General features: G+C 42.2%; 1 long non-coding RNA gene across 1 annotated transcript; it reads right to left on the reverse strand.

The window, feature by feature from the left end:
- Positions 1–3,188: 3,188 nt before the first annotated feature.
- Positions 3,189–4,728, reverse strand: LOC111873009. The gene is made up of 3 exons (XR_002844330.2): positions 4,352–4,728; positions 3,859–4,056; positions 3,189–3,227 (listed from the first exon to the last, which is right to left on the reverse strand). It is a non-coding gene; the product is annotated as an uncharacterized LOC111873009 (long non-coding RNA).
- Positions 4,729–18,126: the final 13,398 nt, after the last annotated feature.

The raw sequence follows: 18,126 nt of genomic DNA on the forward strand, positions 1-18,126 counted from the left end.
ATTAAATGCACTTGCGATAGCTTGTAGATTGTTAGTGGACTTCCCTTCAATATTCAAACTTTGTATGTCTTCATTAACAGATTTCTTTCCTGACTCAACTTTCACAATATCCCAGGTGGTTTTAATTTTATTGCTTGATTTTAGAATTTGGCTGTTATAGTTATTCTGTTTGGCTTCTTTAATGACTTTTGATATTTGGCAGGCACATTCACCCCACCTTAATTCTTATATATTTTCTTCTGTGGTTCTTTGCAGGACAAAGTTTAAAACAGTAAACCCCATGAGGAAGAACTAAAAAAAAATTCATAGGGAAATTGCAAAAATTCCAGCACTACAGCTTCAAGGGTTAATCAGAACCCCCTCTGCTGGTTCAAGGAATGGCTACGTGTAGGGGGACAGCATTTTCAACACCTTCTGTGTACTGTGAATTGTATACTTCATTCCAAATGTTACTGGCCACAGGCATACTCATACACTGGCAAAATTTGTACGCACCTTGCAGCCAGTAGTGCATCAGTTGTTGTGAAGTGGCCAAAAGTAAGAAACTCCGTCTATATGTAGATGTAGAAATTTCCTTTCATATTCACTATTACCTTTCTTTGTGTGTTTAATTACATCCATTGTAGATTCCACTTCACCACCATTGCGTCTATATTTTAGGATGTGTTGCCAATTCTTCACTATTGGTTTTTATATCTCTTACACATTCTCTGTATCTAATGTTTAGTCACCTTTCTGTCTAACCGAAAAAAAAAAAATCTGTCATGATAACGAGTCACACGACAACAGTTACACAGGCAACTCTAACGGTGTCAGGCATATTAAATTTACTTCAAATAAATGGCAACAGGCAACACGTGTCTATAATATGTCATACATTGTCACAATCTTTAGAGAATCATTAGTTAACCTGTTACAAATCCTCAACACAATGACATCGTTATGTTATTACACGGATACAGACTGCATGGGAGACAGAAAACAAATGATAAACTTCAGCATTTATAGGTCCTGGGAACCCTATGATGTAGTACCAAAGGACTGCTTAGTGGATTGGACCAACAAGGAAATTGTGACGGATTTTTCCTGCTATGGAATTTACCACAAACATTCAGTTTACACAATATCTATTTTCATCCATATTAGAACTGTTTAATGAAAATGGGAGTGGTATATCACACGCAACAATCAACGTACTACAGTTGCATAGGAACATTTTTTTTGGGGGGGGGGAAACCCCTTCAAAATGTAGTCAATAGCACAGTGGAGCTGTTTCATGTTCACAGAAGCTGCATATTTGTTATCTGCCTAACAGTGCACATACAGCTCACCTCAGGTTCAGCCTTTATTTCTGGAAATGTTATTCTGACAGGATCCTCTTCCTCTTCAGCATCTGAGACTGCCTCAGCTTTTACATTCATGGCCTGATCTGCATCATGAGGTATTGGGTATGTCTCACCATATGCACCCACTAAAGCATTCTCCAAATTTGTAGAGCTCTGTAAAAATCATAAGATGGGCAGCTCATATAGCAAGAATGGGGGAGAAGAGGAATGCATATAGGATTTGTTCAGAAAGCCAGAAGGAAAGAGACTACTACGAAAATCTTGGCATATTCATTCATTCACTCATTCATTCATTCATTCATCTGTAATCTGTCAGACGACAGGTCCACAGCCTCTTCCAAAACAGTTTCTCCACTTAATGCGATCTTCTGTTTTTGGAAAGAGACTATCCAGGAAAAGTGATAATGTGGTAGTTTTTCCATTTGCTTTCCACATTGCAGTACAACAGCCGTTCAAACCACTCTGGTCACGCCTGTTGCTATACGAACTTGAACCATCTCGAGCATAATTTTCTCTGTGCTTCAAGTCGCTGCTTCCGGCATCAGTTTTCGGTCTCTCTCTTCGTCTGATGCCTACCCTTTGACCTGTCCAGCAAGGGAGGCCCTGCCAGTAGCTATGCTACCACTGGTATAGCTCTCAGGGTCCTTGGCATACTCAAACCCCCTCACCACGATAAGGTGGAGACACCAACGAGTGGGCTTGGCATATGTGGGAAGAAAATATTTAAATGGATCTTTAAGAGACATAGGATGGGGTTGTGTGGACTGGATTCATATGGCTCAAGACCGGGACAGGTTTTTGTGAACATGTATCCTAAGGCAAACAGACCAAGTACAAACCCTTCCAAACTATTTCTTTAAAATCTATCTTAACAGCATCTCTCCAACCACACCTAGGTCTCCCAAGTTGTCTGCTTCTCTCAGATTTTCCGTCCAAAACTCTGTATGCGTTTCTCACTGTTGCATGTGCACTACATGACTTACCCACATCACTCTCCTTGAACTCATTGCTCTCCTACATAATATACCAACCCGTTATCACCCAAGTGTATGAAACTCCTCACATGGATTATGCAAACAAACATAAGTGTGTCAGAAAATATTTAGTTTCTTTCGCCAAGACAACTGAAATACAACAATAAAATTCTTGTCTGTGCACACAAGCACGAAATGCTCACAATCCTTTCGCTTACAACAGGAAATTTTTCTTGAGCTCTCTGCAGTACAATTCTTGCCCCTATTGTTGCAAGAGACTGCAGAATCTTTCGTAACCTTGAAACGTCTTTATAACATGATAAATATCTTATGGGGTTCATTGGAATTAGCTCACAAGAGTCCTAGTAACTTAAATTCTTGGTTCTAACTAGTGTACCAGTAACTAATTGTGAACAGTTCCGTGACTCCCTAAGGATTTTTCCTGCTACAGAATTCCTCTCAGATACTATTCCATTTTTGCAAAATTTAATTTCATCTACATTAGAACTGCTTAAAATGGAAATGGAAGTGGTACATCACAAGCGGCATACATTCAACAAACTGTAACTGTCCAGAGACACTTCAGAAAAAGGTCTTCAAAGGCTAGTCAGCAGCACAGTGGAGCTGTTCCATGTGCACAGACAGACAGCCAGACAGATGGAGATTAGAAAGGCAACAGGAATTCCTGCCTATCTGTGATATCTGCCTAACAGTGGACATACAGAAGCATACAGCTCACCTCAGGTTCAGCCTTTATCTCCTGAACTGTTATTTGCAGAGGATCCGCTTCCCCTTCTGCATCTGAGACTTCCTCAGCTTTTATATTCATGGCCTGGTTTGCATTATGACTTGCTGGGTATGTCTCACCATGTGGACCCACTAAAACCTTCTCTGAATTTGTACAGTTCTGTAAAGGCACCACATCTTCTGTCAGTCATAGCTGTATAACACCATACATGAAACAATATATGCTCTCCCTGCTGTAGCTGTTTCTCATTACATCTAACCCATAACAGCTGCTCTGTACAGATTTCTTCTCTACAGACTTCATAATCTTAGGACGTGTTAAGTTCATAATGCAGACCTTCCTGAGAAACCTGTGGTCCCTGTGGAAGTACAGACAATATGTATCTGCTCTTTATGGAACCTAAGCACTCATTACTGTGTTCACACATGCCCATCATGACTTTGCATCCTGACACAAACAAACCCATTCCAAAACCCCCATTGTACCTTTAAAAAACCCATCTTCACAATTGTCTCCCAAGTGGTTGTATTCTTTCACGTCTTCTGTCCAAATCTTTGTACACACTTCTCATTCTCACATGTGTGCTACATGACCTAACCATTCCACTCTCCTTGAATTCATTCCTCTCCTACATAATATACGAAACTGTTATAATGTGAAGAACCATGTAAACTCTCCAGATGGCTTATGAAAACTAACATAAGCTTGGCATAAAAAGTTTAGTTTCTTAAAATATGAGGACTGATGACAATAAAATTATTGTCTGTGCACACAAGCACAAAACACTCACCATCCTTTCTGTCACAGCACGAAATGTTTCTTCAGCTCTCTGTAGCAGAATTCTCAGCATTCCTGTTGTAAGAGAATGCAGAATCTTCCATAACCTTGAAACTTTATTTTATCACAAGTGCTGCTTTGTGGGTGGCATATGAACTGATTTACAAAAATCCTAGTGTACCAGTACATGGCTCTGAATATTTGCCCAAGTCTGTAAGGAAATATACTAATTATTGTGAACAAACACATTGATGTGAATTTTTGTTCTCACAGCAGAAGCCAGCAGAGTTTATGAAGCTTAGTGTTTTATTACACGTTGTGTAGTCTAACAGAGTGTTGCTCAGTTTTGAAAGCAGCTAGTTCACTCATTCTGAGTGACTCTTGCTTTCAAAACGTCAGTAACTGGCTACATACTGCACGGAGTTACGTCATACACACAGCAAACCTACTCTACAAATCTACATCGCAGAGCCGCAAAAATGCATTTGTATGCCCTGCATACATACCATAGACGATCAGCTCTCACTACTTCCTTTAGATGTCGGATTGGTATGTGTAACAGGCGAGAAAGGGCATAAATATGCATTCTACTAGAAACATGACCCTCAGAATGGGCGCTGCTCAGTTTAGAAGAATCCCAACTAGAACTTGCAACAGTGGAATAATATCACGAACACCGTATTTTTTTCAAAATATGAGGAAACTGCATTTCTCTCGAATGATTCCCTAAAGAATACCCACAACTTACACACTTCTATTACAAATGTAATATCCGGTACAGACCGTGACGACGATGCTACAGCTTGTTACAATCATGGCGCTCGAGGACCTCGAGGGAATATTGGTCACTGGCGCTCGTGGTCTTGGTACCGCGGCCGACACAGAGGGCACAGACGCACAGAGAGTACTGAACGGACTGGTGTACATGTAATACTAATTCTGCGCAGCAGATGGGTCTGCCAACACCCCTGTTTGTCAACTGTCGCCTAGGCCTTTTTTGTATTTACGATCAGTTTTCCCCCACAAAAAAAAAAAGCATCTGTCGCCATTCTCACGAAAATATCAAATTCGGAAAAGATTGTTTTTTTACTTCAATATTGGGTGTTATGATTTGGCCGTGGGATTTTTTTTAATGTAATGTCAATAACACCAACGACATCTGGGAAGAAATCATTACGCTTTCTCTCCTTAAAATGTTTCAGTATGGACCGTATGGACGGTATGGACCTATGTATTAAGATGGGCGAGAACTTTTAAATGGATACTGATTCCTGAAAACAATACTGAGGGAGCCCGAGAAGCGCAGTCGATATAGTTACACAGGCAAATTTTACTTTTTTTCTGCAAAGATCATTGTCTTCTGGGATTCTCGTCGAGTAATTTGGTAAACTACACGGCGTCACTTTTTTATTCTAACCCTAAATATTGAGACAACGGATTCCTCTTAAAAGTTAATGGAGGCATCAGATTCCTCCATGCAGACATCTAACATACTATACGGCTAACATCCATGTTCTACCCTGAAGAAGGAGGCCCCGAAACGTTTCAATATACCTGTGAGACACCCCTCTCTTCTACAACGAAGATGGAAGACTGCAGAATCCTCCGTAACCAAACTACACGAGGTCATAGTCACTAATCTATCCTGAAAAAGGAGGCAAGAGATTCCTCTGAAACGCTGACACCTATGTACCAAACAGCAAGGCCTGATAATCCTAGAAGACGGTAGTCTTAATGAGAATCTCGCTGACTCGCAATTTGCAGTATATACGATCAAGGAAAGAGTGGCATACAGAACGACTTCAATGGAAGCCATGTCGCTCATTCGTGTTCGTTAATTTAAAACAAAGGCTTAAGAATGTGTGACATAGCAAGCGGCACGCGCACAAGTTCGGGAGGTCCTGATGGTGAAGTCAGGTCGGTGTGCTGAGATAGAGAGAGAGAGAGAGAATGCTCACACGGTGGATACTAACTTCATAGTACCCAGGTCACTGGGCCATCCGAAATAATCTGAAAGGAATTTCTGCTCGATTCATTTGGATAACTAATTTATTAGCAATTGGTTAGATTTAACATTGGATGGACTAGGCGAGATTCAGTTAGGCAGTTCCAGATACCTGATGTAATAATGTGATATACTTTATCTTAATAGGCCTATATTACACATACATAAATATGTGGCTTATAATTGGTGTGTCAGGTGTTACATGCATTGGCAAATCGACTCTAGCACTGTTTGAATAAACAACTAACTGGTTTATTTTTGGAATTTCAGGATGACTTCTTTCTGCCTGTAGTTAGCCAGCAACGTACTTTTATCCCAGCTTTGAACCACTTTAATTTTGAAATTATGACGAGCCTGGATGTGGGAAAAATGCATGCTGTTTGTAATGCTTCGGCGACAGGTGGGGTTCGATATTCTACCGCTGCTGCCATATGTAATGCTTCGATGGCAAGGGTGGGTAAAAACATTTTACTCATTCATTCCGTCAGCCCATTCTCTTTGGTTAATCCCACCGCTGCCACCATATGCTGCGCCTGAAAGGGGGGGCTAATGGAATAATACTAAATTACTCAGTCGCCATCCCTTGGTTGGCTGGCCCCTCCGTCAGTGGCACCACTTTGTAATGGCGTAAAGGCGGGCCTGTAGGTTCTAACCCGTCTCTAGCCACTACTTGTCACGCCCCCAAGACTGGTGTGTTAATTGATTACCCTCAACTATGATTCCCTTGGCTCCGAACCTTCTTCGTTGCATACAGCTGATGTTGGTTGCCTGGGGTCAGTTCTGCCTTCGTCGGGACTGGGATAGCTCCGGATTGGTCTGGGGAGGGTTAGTGCGTGGGGTGAATCACAACTCTGGTACATTCTATCCTAATTACACCTGTCTATTTAAACTCGTATTTACAATATAGAAATGCCGACGTTTGTCAGCTTTACATAATAGCGGTCCGATAACTGATTCTTACTTTCATTCTAATCTCTCGCTTAGAACGGATGGCTTGAGGCTGTCTTCTCTTCATTCCCTACCACTCGAAGCACCATCTCTGTCCTGTCCTATGTACACTGATTCTATTTACACTTCCATTTACCTCCTATTTACAATAATATTTACAGTAATAACAATGCCGATTTTCAGTATGGGCTACAGAGCGTCTTTACTTTATCAGGCTAAGACTTCATTGTGATCTCCCCTTCTATGGTGTCTGACTCGGGTCTGTCTCTCTTTTCTTCTCCTAATTAGACTCGTGCGGGTATACAAGTTTAATCGTTCGACGTGAATTTTTCCTCTCCTATTCATTTCACAGTTTTGCCCTATCTTATCATAACGTTTCACCTTTAAATATTCTGCTCCTAAAACTATAAATACTACAAGCTTAAGAATGTTTATCACAAAAGCAATGGTCACAACAATAAACAATAAATATGAGTGCTCCGCATACTACCAGCAAATCATAATACGCAATACAACAAAAACCATATTTACCACACTGGCAACCTCGGCCATTACTCGTTACACTAATTCTCCTAACCTCTTTGGCGTAGTCTCTACCCTAGCCTATCCAATCTCTCTGGGTACACTGGAGATTGCTTTTATTATGATTATTTGATCCTTCCCCTCAACGTATTTTTTCTCTCTCTTTATACTATGAAATAAATGGTATAAACTCCGTCCCAAGCGCAAACAATATATCATATCTCCTTGATCTTGCTCTCTTTTACACTACATGTTTCGGCCTCAAACGGCCATCATCAAGTGTATACACTCACGTTGCTGTTACAATGCACTTAGTTTAAAATTTAACATTTAAAAACACATTGTTCCTTTCCTTGTTATTATTAACATCTACTTCGTTGATATCTGTCTGGTTTATAGATTATTTTTGTTACACACGTTAATTTTGATTTCCCTGAATTAGCACTATAAAATCTTGAATTCTAATTTTAAATCCTTTAATTTTTTTTCTAAATTTTAAAATTTAAATTAAAAATTTTCAGGGTTAATCGCCCTATGTCTATAGTGCTGGAGCGGCTGGTTCTTGTTTCCAGCACTGTACAGGTGTTATTCTGTGTAGTCTTCCTGTGTGCGTGCCGCTGCTTGTCTTTACTACGTGTGCTGCAGGTGTTTGTATTCTCAGTATCGAAGGGTTTCTCATTTTCAATGACAAGAAAATAGGTGTCTTGTGCCACTTCTTAACTCTCACTAGAGAGCAATGCTGGGCAAGACAAAGTGTCAGAACATATGATCTTCAAGATGTATCAGGCTACTTTGATCGGTGTATGTGGTCTGAATATGATCATATTATGATGAAGTTTTCAGACAAATTAATTGCCATAGATGGAAATCAGAACAGAACCAGTGTATTGAAACAGGTTCTACTAGGTATTACTGAAACAGCTCACGAGTTGCTTCAATTACAGAAAAGTTGATGGCTGAATAACTTAGCTCTTCTACTTTGGATGAACCGATATTAATGAAGTTTGGAGTTTTAGAAGCGTTACTGAAAGGTAACAACCAAAACAAATTTAATCTAATATGATAACAACTGTCATGTGAATGCCCAAACACTTCTTTTCAGATTGATGTTCACCAGAATATATTGTAACGTGTTTCGATACTGAATACGCCGTAGAGATCATTAATTGGTTTATTGAACAATCTACAAATATCGGCTACAATTACTTATCGCAATATTACGGGTTTCCATACTTTACAAACCCTACAACCAAATCTCTTCACACTACCTTCAGGAGTCTTCACGTATTAACAACGCGGGAGCTATACAAATCTCCCTGAATTACACTCTCCAGATATAACTGTACTACAGCACTCACCAAGTCTCGAAAGCACACAATAAGTCTTCCGCTCTATGACTTCTTAGTTATCGCACACCCACAGGCTGCTACATTGAGATCTGTTGATAACACACTTACTCTCGCTTGCTGCTCGGTCGGCTTTTATTCCGTTCGCTGTTGCTAGGATCGCCCGCCACGTACCTACTGTGACGTGGCGTATAGCCTAGCAACGCTGTTACCCCTTGGTGACGTCACGGCTGTTGACTCGCGTTGCATAGTTACCAGGATGGTGGGACTCGGCTAACTTCGGCTCCGATCGGCTAATTTCGGCTGGCGGGGGGGAGGAGCGTCATCCATAGCTCAACATATCACACTGCTCCCTCCTGAAGGCTGTTCGTCTCGAATAGCCTAACGATGCACCCCCGTCCCTTTTCCGTCCCGTATCTGTGCTTGCAGTGTCTCCCGTTGTTTCGGCTACTCTTCTTTCAGCGACTATTCTTCGTCCGTTACATCCGCTCCCCTCTTAAGACAAAGCTCGTCTCGAGCGGCTTCCTTTCAGCTCGCCAGAAAATCAAATTCATCCATCGCTTTCTCCCATGGCACATTAACTCACTCTGGGGAGGCCGGTTCTTCTATTTTACCGGCTCCTCTTCTGTGCCTGGCGTCTTTTTCATTTGGAGGGGGTCGACCCCTCCACAATGTCCAGTCCTTGATTAAGTTTGTCTTCGGAGGTTCCTCATGTCGACGTAACAGCCCTTGATGCGTTGTTCGTCCTTGCCGACTTCGTCGTTCCCCCTGGTCTTCCAGCCGCTTTCTGGCACGAGACCGTGGCGCCAAGTCCTCTTTCCGGCATTCGAAGGTTCCCTGGGGAGTTTCCTTCTTGAAGGCATTTCTCCAACGTCGTGCCACTGTCGCGCGACGGGATATCTTCCTGCAGATGGCAGCCAANTCTGGACGTGCCTCCGTTTCTCGGCAGGCCATCTTCACTCCGACCGGTATTGCAATGGGGACCTCTTCTTGTTGTGCCGGCGCAGGTTTCGTGTCCGCGGCAGTCTTTACTCGCCAGGCGGCCATTTGTTCTCGCCGGGCCTTTCTATCGGCGTCTAGCATCGCCAGGAAATCTTCTCTGTATTTCCTCCTCTCTTCCATCAATTCGGCTTCCAGTCTGGCCGCAAATTTCTCCTGGGCGAACAACAGACGTTCCATCATCTTTTCCATGTCCAGGTTGTAGCAGTAAACGACTCGATGGACAATAATTCAATTATTTGTCACGTGTGTAAGTTCGTAATCCCACTTCTGACACCAGTGTAACGTGTCTTGTGTTCGAATCTTGTTCGTCACGTGTGTAAGTCCAAATCCCACTTCTGACACCAATGTAACGTGTTTCGAGCTTGAATCTCGTTGATCACGTGTGTAAGTCCAAATCCCACCTCTGACACCAATGTAACGTGTCTTGTGTTCGAATCTTGTTCGTGATGTGTGTAAGTTCAAATCCCACTTCTGAAACCAATGTAACGTGCTTCGTTTCTGAATACGCCGTAGAGATCATTAATTGGTTTATTGAACAATCTACAAATATCGGCTACAATACTTATCGCAATATTACGGATTTCCACACTTTACAAACCCTACAACCAAATCTCTTCACACTATCTTCAGGAGTCTTCACTTACTAATAACGCGGGAGCTATACAAATCTCCCTGAATTACACTCTCCAGATATAACTCTACTACAGCACTCACTAAGTCTCGAAAGCACACAATAAGTCTTCCGCTCGATGACTTCTTAGTTATCGCACACCCGCAGGCTGCTACCTTGAGAACTGTTGATAACACACTGACTCTCGTTTGCTGCTTCCGTTCGCTGTTGCTAGGATCGCCCGCCACGTCACTATTGTGATGTGGCGTATAGCCTAGCAACGCTGTTACCCCTTGGTGACATCACCGCTGTTGACTCGCGTTGCATAGTTACCAGGATGCTGGGACTCGGCTAACTTCGGCTCCGCTCGGCTCACTTCGGCTGGCGGGAGGGGAGGAGCGTCATCCATAGCTCAACATGTCACAATATCATAATCCCCCTTCTAAAAATTTTGTAAAATTCTTGTAAAAACAATATGTTTTAAAATCAGAAGAGAATGAATGAATATGTTCCATTACACAGCACAAGAGAGAAATATACAAAAACTGTGAACATCATAGGACATAAATGGTAAATATGACGGTATTATCAAACTACAAATACATGCATTGATTAGGGGGAGGGGAGAAAAATAAGAGTCAATATTAATAAAAAAGCAGGTTATACTCATAGTGCTGGAAACTGTAACAAGAATAGGAATTTATTCCTCAGGTTATTTTAGAATTAACACATATTAGTTTTTTTGTCAGCTTTATTCAGAAAGACTAATGATTTCACACGATGCATTTAAAAAAATGGAAATCATTTGTGCTTTAGGTTAGAAAGTTCTATTCATAGCTCTGTGAAGAATGTACAAGTTTACTGAATATGCGTAGTGTATTACAAATATATTTGGTATGAGTTGTATTTTTATAGATTCATGCAGTGTATTTGTTATCCAGGTTTAATACCAAGACAATTTTTTAAACTCACAATTTTTTACAGTATAATTTTGACATATCTAATTTTACCCTTTCAGACTGGATATTTTTCTAAATAATATACAGGAGTTCAGTTAGTACCTAGGAGGAAATATATCATGTCTCTGCTACAAAGTCCAACCAGTTAATGCAGTTTAGGGAAACTATTGCTTTTCATTGCAAGAATCCTATGAAACACTCATACACTCTGTGGGTGGAATGCGAAGTTTTAGTATGTTAGAGCAAATGGTATATACTTGTATGGTAGTAACAACTGGGCTTTATCACTGCCATTCTGTAACCATGTGAGTGCTCTGGGCTACTGGTAGACATCATCCTAATCATGTCTCCTGAAAACTGCATTTAACGTTCCTTGGGCAGCAGTGACTTTGAACACAAAATGAAGGAAAATCTTAAACTGCGGAACATGAAATGAGGGTTCCACTGTATTTTCATTCACTTGTGATTATAGAGGGACACTTGTTTTGTTCAGGATAAGATCACCACATATAAACTGATGGCAAATGATTGGGATTTATAGCAATCAGCATGAACTGAATTCCATTAGGTAGAAGTGAAAAGACAATGAACTGGCACGATGTCACATTCCATGCATAATTACTTGTTCCCCATTCAGACTTTAGAGAAAGACAGAAAGCATGTAGTTACAAAGAATGCTCCTTAAAAATCTTGCTAAGAAATGTGCTGTTTTAACATAAAATCCAAGTATACATACATACATATTTACCTATATCATAAATTGATATGGTTACAATAATGTTATTTCCAGCAACTAATATTAGCACCAGAATTTTCGTCCTTTAAGTGAGTCACTGTAATTGCCTGTGTCCACTGCATTGTATAAGTATGTGGGGGATTGTGTCATTACTCCAATGACAACCGACTTCTTCTGAAATTTTGTAGGTCCTGAAAAGGACCGTTGCCTGCTGGGATGTTTGGCCGATGAAGTAGCGCTACGTACGCCGGTAGAAAGGGATGCTGGTTGCGGTGCGTGGACTAACGCTGTCGCGGCAGCTGAGTTCGATGTCTAGCCGCAGTGCGGCAGTTCCCGGGAGGGGCCTGGTTGTTGGAAAATGTTTGCTTGCGGAGCGTTGTCGCAGGAGTGGAGAGGCTGTAGCTACGCCAGATGCCCAGTGAATCGGTCATTACCGCAGGCGAATTGAGGCGGCCGAGTTGCCCAGTGAGTCGGGAGTGACCGCCGGACAGCCGAGGCAGTCGTGCCTGGCGCAGCGAAGTGCCCATGCTTCCGAAGACCGGGCGCTCTGTACGAAGTGTGCTGGCTGGCTGCTTGATGTTGACTGAAAGCGTATCAGTGCTTCTCAGTGCTGCTGTCAGAGTTAGAGTCAGAGTCATGTTGCAACTGACATTCAGTCAGGCTGTCAGTCTTGGAGTAGAGCCAAAGCTGCGTATCATGAACAGATTTTTTTTATGAAAGTTACTGTCTTTTCTATGTGGAGCGCGTTCTGACGAGAGGTCGGGTCTGTGACTTTCCAGTCACTCTGTATTAATAAGTCCACTGTCTCTTTACATATAAACACTTATTCCTTACTTCAATATACAAAATATACAAGGTCTCTGTTAGTCCAGGCTAGGTAGAGCAGATTATGCCCCTTTTATCCCCTTCTACTTTTCCTGGTATGTTTAGCTACCACGGCAGTCTAGTCACTTGAACGGTCGTATGCCTGACCGCCACAAAGTTTAAGCGTCTTATACTCACTGTGGCGGGCTTCGCCTTGTCCGATGTTTCGAACATTCTCATTCTAATCATTTTTTATGACTTCTGCTTGTTGCCTGCATAATTTTCTTATAAAGTCATATAAGTGCTGGACTTTGAATGCCATGTGCAAATCTCGGACCGGTTTGCGCCTTGGAAAATTGACAATCGTACGGAGAACCTTGTTTTGCAGGCGCCGCAATTTCACTAGATGGGTGCCTGCGCAAACTCCCAGATGGAATTAACATAAGTCATTACGGATCTCATAAGAGCTTTATGGAGAGTTAGTTTAATGTTAGCGCTCAATCGCTCATTTTTGAATAGGGAATATACTCTAATGAATGTTCTGAAGGCCTTGGCTTCGATCATTTCTATGCGTAATCTCCAAGTCGTTCTCTTATCGAAGATTACACCTAGATATTTTGTACTATTTACAAATGGAATATTTCTTCCATTTAGAGTAAAACAAGACTCAGGTGGTCGACGACCACTAGAGAAGTAGACCCCCAGAGTCTTATCTTTGTGGGATGTAGTATGAATGAATAGACAACCACTAATTGAACTGTCCTATAGGATTTATTGCAGCTGCGCAGTATACACAGACGGATAACAACAATAGTGGACTGCTTGAACACTGAACTGGTATTGTAGAACGGTAGAACTAGACTGTAACTGTAACTCAGTATATCCTCTTATGTAACCTTGAGACGGACATATAGAAAACGGTTACGTAATGGGTATTGCTGTTGCCAGATACCGTGTTTACAAGTTCCCTAGCAACCGCTGTTTACTCGCTTTTGCCTAGCAACCGTTGTTTACTCGTGTTGCTAAGCAATGATGCTTGCTTTGCCACACTTGCTTGAATGTGGGTAGTTCCAACATGTTCATTAATTTTGATATTCCAGCGCTCACACAAGGTATCCATCGAGTTGAGGCCGCGCTGGAGTTTTCTAATAATAAAACCCTCCTTGAAATCTGTCGCATACAGAGAGGTGTCGTCCGCAAAGAGGGCCAGGTGAACACCATATGTTTGGGGGGCATCATTTATACACAAATTGTAAAGCGTAAGGAAGAAGACAGAACCTTGTGGCACCCCTGCTTGCATTTCGCTTGGCGTTGAAAGTTCCCTTCATCCGAGACCCTGAATTTACTTTTAAAAAGAAAGGACACAATAAGTTTGGTCAAACTCTTCGAGAAATCCAATTTTCATAACTTATACAGCAATCCTGAGTGCCACGTGGCATCAAAGGCTTTTTCGATGTCCAACAACACCGCCGCATCATACATTGCAATGTAGTGCTGTGCCGTGCACGAAAACCAAACTGGCTTGCGTTGAGCAGGCCTCTTTCTCCAATATGTTTACGGAGGAATTTCAAAATTACTTTTCCAAATAATTTTCCTGTGGTGGACAGGATGCTGATCGGACGTAAATTTTGAGGAAATTTCGGGTCTTTACCCGGTTTAGGTAATGTTATTATTTTTGCTTTCTTCCAAGTAGTTGGAAAATGAGAAAGTCGAAAACAATGATTTCATAAATGAGTTAGGTGAACCAATGGTCGCCTTGGAAGGTGCCTGAGGCATTCATTTGGGATGCTGTCAATTCCGCAGGCCTTTTTAATTTCAGAGAATGTATTAATTTCTGTACACTACATGGGCTGATCCTGGGGGGAGGATTTCGTCTACGGTTTCTAGCAGAGCTAGTACTCTAGCCTCTACAAGCCGTTCATGGTTATCGTCGCACAGATCATGCGGGGTTAACTGTATTACCAAATAGTCGGCAATTTCGTTTTCTTTATCAGAAGGGAGAAATTTAAGGCCAGAAGAACCATGAATAGCAGTTGGTGACCTTAGTCTGTCTCTCTTTAAGAGATATATCGCAATGGGTCATATAACCTGAGGCGTAATTTCAGCGCTAACTCTCTTTGTTTCTTACCGTTCAAGTGCCTTTTCAGGTCATTCGTCTGATTGATTTTGTTACCCAATTGACAGTCGGTTTACAGGCAGTATACCTGGTTTCTTGCCACAATTTTCTTAGCCTCTGCTTGTACTTTATCAAACAATATAGACCAGGAAGATCGTTGTTTATATCCGAAAGTGTAACTTTATATGTCGACAACATATATGCCGAAGCAATAGAGGCTGCAAAGTCGAGTGCCGCTTTATCAGCTTCTACCCCGAATTAATTTCTAGTTTAGGTGATATTAACTCAGAGGCGAGGTTTTGAACCCGCTCCCAATCTATAAATTTTTCAATCCGTGATCAGAATCCAAAATATCATAGACGATGACATCTGATACTCTGATATTTTGGAGAACAACAATGTCTAACACGTCACTATTTCCCGCAGGGGAATAATGATTGGTGCACTGTGGCGCTGAAATTTCGAAATTACTCATATCAAATAAATCCATAAGCTTCAAAACTGAGGGGTTTGAAACTCTTGTATTCCAAAAGGGGTTCTTAGCATTCAAATCACCTGCCAAAATAGACTTTCGTCTGCAGCTTAAGAGCTCAGTGATGTCAGAATCACTCCACGCGTTGCTTGGAGATTTATAAAAAGATTCAAGCAGCTCTTCGCTATTACCAATTGGTATGCAGACCCCTGTCGCTTCTACTGAAACAAGGGGTGGTAGGTCTACATGGTTGTGGGGAATGCCTTTTCTTACTGCAACGGCAGTTCCGCCCTTTCTGCCCGACTGGCGGTCGATTCTATAAAAGTGGTAATTTGGAATAAAGTACCTCTCATGAAGTTTCAGATATGTCTCTGAAAACAGGACCACATCTACGTGTAGTTCTTGCAGCTGTTTACTGAACTCATAGTGCTGCCTCCCACTGCCGTTCGCATTAAATGCTATGACTTTGAGGGGCATATGAACTCTACTGGCCATTCTGTTTCATAAGGTTTAGAACAATTTTGATAATGACCATTATTTTGTCCTCCTCGGACACTGCACCACTGACCTCTGTCTTAATCTGCTGTACTACAGTCACTACTCTCAACGTATTGTCGAGAGACTGACCGTTTACATTAGTAGCCTGAACTGACTGATCTGTTTCTGTTTGTAGTGCAGGGGCCGATAGTATCTGCTTCTCTGTTGAGGCTGGAGCCACCGGAACATTGCTTTTCTGAGGGCGCTGATGCTGCTCTGCTGTACTGCCTCGGAGTGCCGCCGCGAAGGAGACACCTGGAGTTACGGTGGCTGAAGAAAACACCCTCCCCGTAGTTTTGGACGTTCTCTGAACCTTCCTTTTCTCTTGCTCTTCCTTAGAATATTTGCAACCACGATAATTGGCTGGATGCGGCTTTTCTCCTTCCGCCAATCGCAGTGCCAACATACTGGGGTGGAGGCAGAGTTCTCCTTTTCTGTGCACTCCTTGTGTAAGTGGCCACCTCCGCACTACAAAGAACATGGTGATTGCTTAGAATTTGTACTAACGTGGCCGAACTGCTGGCAGTTGTAGCACTGTGTGAGTCCGCTTTGTGCTTTCTACGCCTCTACCTTTATGGCAATGTGGCAGAGGTTGGTCAGTCTGAAGTGTTCTTGGGACTTCTCAGTTCTGGGAAATGTAACAAGGAACAAGGGAAGATAGATGGTATTTGTTCTTTCTGGAGGAGTGCGACTACTGGTCATTTGTTTGATGCTAATGACGTCAAACCCCAGACTCACCAGACCGTCAGAAATATCTTCCTTTGGAGTATTTTGGGGGAGGTGACGGACGACAGCTTTGATGCGATTTTCTGATTTTGGAAAGTACGAAATATAAGCCAAATTGCTGTCTTCAAGAAATTTCTTTATGGTTGAAAAGTCCACCTTGTCTTTTGCGAGAATTCTGGTCCCACTTCTTGTGTTACGGAACTCAAAACTGCCATTAGTAATGCTTTTAATATTCCTCTGCAACTGTATCAGGTTAGTTGCAGAGGCTAGGACAACGGAAGGAGGCCTACCTAACCTGCTGCAAGATGGTTGCTCTTCTTTGCCGGATGTCTCTTCCGCGACGTCCATTTCTGTTGTCCTGAGGGGCGCAAAATTTTTTCGTTCGCACTTTAACCCGGGATCTTATACTGGGGTCCCTTGGGCTAGGTGACGGCATTGGCTTTATAGTCTGCTCCTTTAAAGGGTTCCGTTTACTTCGTCTTTCTTCTCGAAATTCCTCAGCTGATTCTTCTTTCTGCTCCAGCAGGAGCGACTCTCGCAGTTCCCTGTGGATGGAAGCGTACAAGCGCAGAATAGCTGTAAATAGAGACTTACCCTCGAGATGCTTACAAAGCACTGTTTTTTAGACTCGGATTTTGTTATGATTTTGTTCCAAACTCCGGCTTATCCATTTATGGAGGGCGATGTCTGGATAAGCTGCCCCATTGTTTGCAAGCCTTTGCCTATCAGCTCGATTTACTCCTGGCAGGCAGGGTTATTAGTTTTGAAATTTTCGTGGTTCCTCTCAAAGGAAGCCACGATTGATGTCCACCGCATTTCGCACAAGGTCGGTTCCGACATTTCGTCTGCTTGATAGTTCGTTGCAGACGGGACGGCCCCACCTCTGATGTACTAGACACACCACTCACTGTGTAGTTCTTGCGCACTATTCTAACTATTACAGATAGTAAGCTGCAGATGAACAGACTCCAACTCTATGATCACTCGAGACAGCTCGAAGAAACTCCTTCAGTAAGTGAGTGATCACAACTCCTCTCCAGCAGCAATGAACCACTTAATCGTTCAACACCAATGTCGTCTCCTCAATCCAATCAAACAGACAATCCCTAATCGAAAACTCCAGATCGAAAAAATCTCCAAAACATTCGTCTCTCAACCCAAACTGATGATCCGATCTGCTCTGATGATCACTCGATTCTGATCCTATCACGCTATTCAAGGTCAAGGTCATGTTACAACTGACGATCGGTCAGTTTGTCTGTCTTGGTGTCGAGCCCCAGCTGGGGCTCATGACCAGATATTTCTTTGGAATGAAAGTTACTGTCTTGTCTATGTGTAGCGTCCTCTCTGACGAGAGGTCGGGTCTGTCATTTGTTAGTCAGTCTGTATTAAGTACATTGTCTGTATTTACATACATTTACAAATACACACTTATTCCTTACTTCCTTACTTCTTGACTTTTAATAAGTTTGTATGTAATGTAATTCAGTCATCTACA

This window comes from Cryptotermes secundus, unplaced genomic scaffold (assembly GCF_002891405.2).
Source record: "Cryptotermes secundus unplaced genomic scaffold, Csec_1.0 scaffold1990, whole genome shotgun sequence".
NCBI lineage: Eukaryota > Metazoa > Arthropoda > Insecta > Blattodea > Kalotermitidae > Cryptotermes > Cryptotermes secundus.